The sequence below is a fragment of the Gopherus flavomarginatus genome, chromosome 6 (assembly GCF_025201925.1).
Source record: "Gopherus flavomarginatus isolate rGopFla2 chromosome 6, rGopFla2.mat.asm, whole genome shotgun sequence".
Classification (NCBI taxonomy): domain Eukaryota; kingdom Metazoa; phylum Chordata; order Testudines; family Testudinidae; genus Gopherus; species Gopherus flavomarginatus.
In genome coordinates, this window is record NC_066622.1 from 31,980,533 (window position 1) to 31,984,476 (window position 3,944).

A 3,944-nucleotide genomic window follows, 5' to 3' on the forward strand; every position below is an offset into this window, starting at 1 on the left:
ATCCAGTGCTGTGAAATAGCAGGATACGATGGCTGAGGCCGGGGGGGAACGGGAAGGATAGGAGAGAAGCTGCCACTTTTCATAACAGTTTATGAAAGGATCATATTCGCAGCATTGGGAGATGGGAAAAGAAAAAACAAAGAGAGGATTTGCAGCTTGAGGGCACCTATCTAAGAGCACAATTGATAGACAGAGGATGGATAGGGGGGCTGATAGACAGATAAGGGAGGGCCTATGGGGACAGAAAGATGGGTAGCGGGATGTGTATGGAGACAGACAAAGATAAATGAGTGTGTATGTGGATGGAGAGACAGATGGGCACGTATGGGGATGGACAGACAGGTAGATGTGGCAGTGAGACTCTTTCCTATTACTGACCTTAGAATCCTCCATTCGTTTCTATTGGCTTTCATTATCCCCAGCACGTACTAATACAGGGCTAAATCATCCCCTGCTCAGGGACTAGGACAATTTGCCCACTGGGCAGAGGGGATAAAATGGGGTTTTCTCCCCACTCTGAAAAATTGGGGTGCTCAGAGAAGCCAAAGGCCACCTGCCACAGCAACCCCCAGGCTAGGTTTGCTGTGTGAGGGTGAGGCCAGCAAAATTTAAACTGGGCCCCAATTAGGCACAACACTTGTTTAACCTTCTTTCTATTGAGCAAAGCAGTGAAGTCCCAGAGAGTTCAATGGGATGTAAGTACTTTGCTGAACAAGGCTGGGATTACTCATGTGTTTTGGGGTACGCAGGTGACAAGAAATTTTTGAACTGGGGTGCAGGTGCTGAAGGCAAATGCTAAATGTCCGAGGGTCTCACACCACACTAAATAGCTCTCCCCTTCATTTTCTCACCCTCAGAGCCACTATCATTATCCCAGTCTCCACTGGGCAAACAGTTGTAAGAAACCACCATTCCGAGCAAGCAACCTAACTGGTCAGAGGAGAAGTGATTCACGCAGTACATCAATAGCAGAGGCAGGATTAGAACCCAGTTCTCTCAAGTGTCCACCCTGTCTTAACTTAGCAGCTTCCTAGACAAGGCACAACTGCATAATATCTGAGTGCCTTATAATCTTCAATGTATTTAGACTCACAGCACTTCTATGAAGTAATATTAGCCCCATTTGATATATGGGGAAACTGAGGCACAGAAAGGCTAAGGCCCAGATGCTCAAAGGCATTTAGGCACCTAACTCAAAAATTTAAATCTACTACTTGTGATATTCTGGGTCTCGTAACTTGTCCAGAATCATTACTATCAGAGTAAGGAATCAAACCCACATCTCTGGCAACCAACACTAACCCCCAGGCCATCCTTCCTCTGATCCCTTTGCACCCTTAATGAGCTCACAACCCAGGTAGACATGTTTAGTTTTCTGAACCTTTTCTGTAAGTCAGTCGCTCCAATGATTTAACACCACCACCTAGCTCTTTTCATCTTCAGGTCTTAGAGCACTTTCCAAAGGAAGGCAGTAGCATTTTCTCCATTTTACAAATGGGGAAACTGAGGCAAAGGGAGGGAAGCGAATTGCCCAAAGTCAGACCAGTGATAGAGCCAGGAACTGAATCTAGGTCCCTTAAGACCTACTGTAGTGATGTATGCACAAGGCCACACTGCTCTGTTTCAACATTTGTCTATTGCTTTTTCTCTCAGTTCCATCCAGCATATGTCCATCTGTTCGCTACTAACAGGACTGGAACGCAATCTTAATGTAAGCAGCAGGTAGCCAACATCACTTACATCTCAGTAAAACTTGGACTAACTTCATTGAGTTGAATTGAACTTCTCTCTAGATTTACAGCAGTGTAAATAAGATCAGAATCTGACCAAAAGACTCCAGTCAGTTATGTATAACATTTGGTGGGGGGACTAGGGAGAAGAGGAGAAATCATTAAAAAAAAAAAGAGGCAGCTCATTTCCCCATGGGGGGAGAATGGTCTTGTGACTAAGGCACTAGACTATGTCTCAAGAGACACATTCAATTCCTGGTTCTGCCAGAGACTCCATATGTGACACTAGGCAAGTCACTTGATCGCTCTCTGCCTTAGTTTCCCTGCTTGTAAAGTGGTAGTGGACGGAATGAGGCATTGTGATCTAGGATACAGAGCACTGAACTGGGACTGAGAAAACCTGGGTTCTATTCCTTGTTCTTCCATTGGCGTACTAGGTGACCTTGGGCCTACAAAGTTTCCCCATCTGTAAAATGGGGATGATACCAATAGTGTCCTCCTGTGTAAAGTGCTTTAGAGATCCACTGATGATAAGAAGGGGGTATTATTAGGTAATGAAAGTTCCTCTACTGAGATTATAAACCCTTTGTGGTGTGAAACCCCCAGGGACCATATATCTGGGCAGTGCCCAGCACCATGGCCCACAAAGCCATGATCTCAGAGCCCTGTCATGGTATTAACAACAACATCCTGACTGTCATCTCTACAGCCAAGATCCTCCAAGCAATTTAGGTGCCTAACTCCCATTGAAATCAATGAGTTAGAAATCTAAATACCTTTGAGGATTGGGACCATGGTGCCTCAGTGTCAGTGCACAAGGGGGGCAGAAATCACTGGCTATTAGCAGCAGGTGATACTAAAGAGGCTGATTTTAAAGATCCACAGCAAATCCTGTGGAAAAGTGTTGACCTTCCCAGCAAGTAAAGGCTTGGCTAATTAGTTCGATTAAGTCTCTGCCATGGAACTGTCAGGACTCCTTTGTATTAGGCAAACATGTCAAGAACAGGGGGCCCTGTCCCCTTTCGGGCACTTTAAACCCCTCTTAAAGCTGGCTGTGATGTCCAGCCAAACTCACTGCGACTAACTGGGATATGAAGCCCAGTGCACTGGTTGCAAGCAAGACCTGAGCAGCACTCCGGGGGGAGGTAATCTGCTTGTGCAAAGAGGCTCCTCTTCATTTGGGAGGCAGTGTGATTCAGGCAGTAGCTACGCAGTCAGAGACCTGACTCTGCTACTGATCTTGGGCAAATTACCTGGGTGTAGGTTTTCTAAAACAAGGGCCCAGATTTTCAACTCCTATTGTGTGACTTGCAGATGGGTTTTCCCAAGAGCTAAGCAACCAATCTGGTGCCTAAAGGAATCCAGTTCTGGCCTTTGTCTCATTGTGCCTCAGTTTACCTCCCCCGCAAAATTTGGGCCAGTGATACTGACCCACGTTCCCTGAGATAAGGGGGCCAGATACTCAGCTGGTGTAAATCAGCACTGTTTTCAGGAGAGCTATACTGCTTTACAGCAGCTGTGAGTTCCCAATAAGTGTCACTATTGGGAACAGCCTACAGCTTTGTCTGCACACTAATGCTGTACCACTTTCACTATACCTGTATAGCTAACTCTGTATAAAACCGCCCAGTACAGACACAGTTATAGCAAGATAAATATACATCTACAGTAGGCATGTGTGTGGACAACACACTAGACTTGAACTCAGGAGACCTGGATTCAGTTCCTGCCTATGGCACTGGCCTGCTAGGTGAATTTAGTTAGGCAAGTCATGTGCCACGCTCTGTGCCTCAGTTTCCCCATCTGTAAAAAGGAGATAATGATGCTGCCCTGCTTTGAGAAGTAGGCACCTTTATACCTGTATCATTGTACCCACAGTGGAGGTCTGCTCAGTGGGGCACCACAGATAGCAGTCAATGAGTGTGCTGCAGCCAGAGCTAACAGACATGGGTCTGTCAGCTTAGGCAGTGGATGCTCATGCTTTTAAGAACCAGAGTGTGGAGATTCGATTCCCTCTGACAGTGACCCACCCAGAAGCGCAGTGTTATAGGTACAATCATTATATGGGTAAGAACTCACACCCCTACCAGATTTAGTTATATCAGTACAGAGTTTGTGTGTTGACAAGGCCTAGGGGAATTCTTGGCCTCGTGACTGTTGGATATCAAAGAGTTAAACCTAAAAACAGTGCCAGGTTGTGTTTTTCTAAAGGAA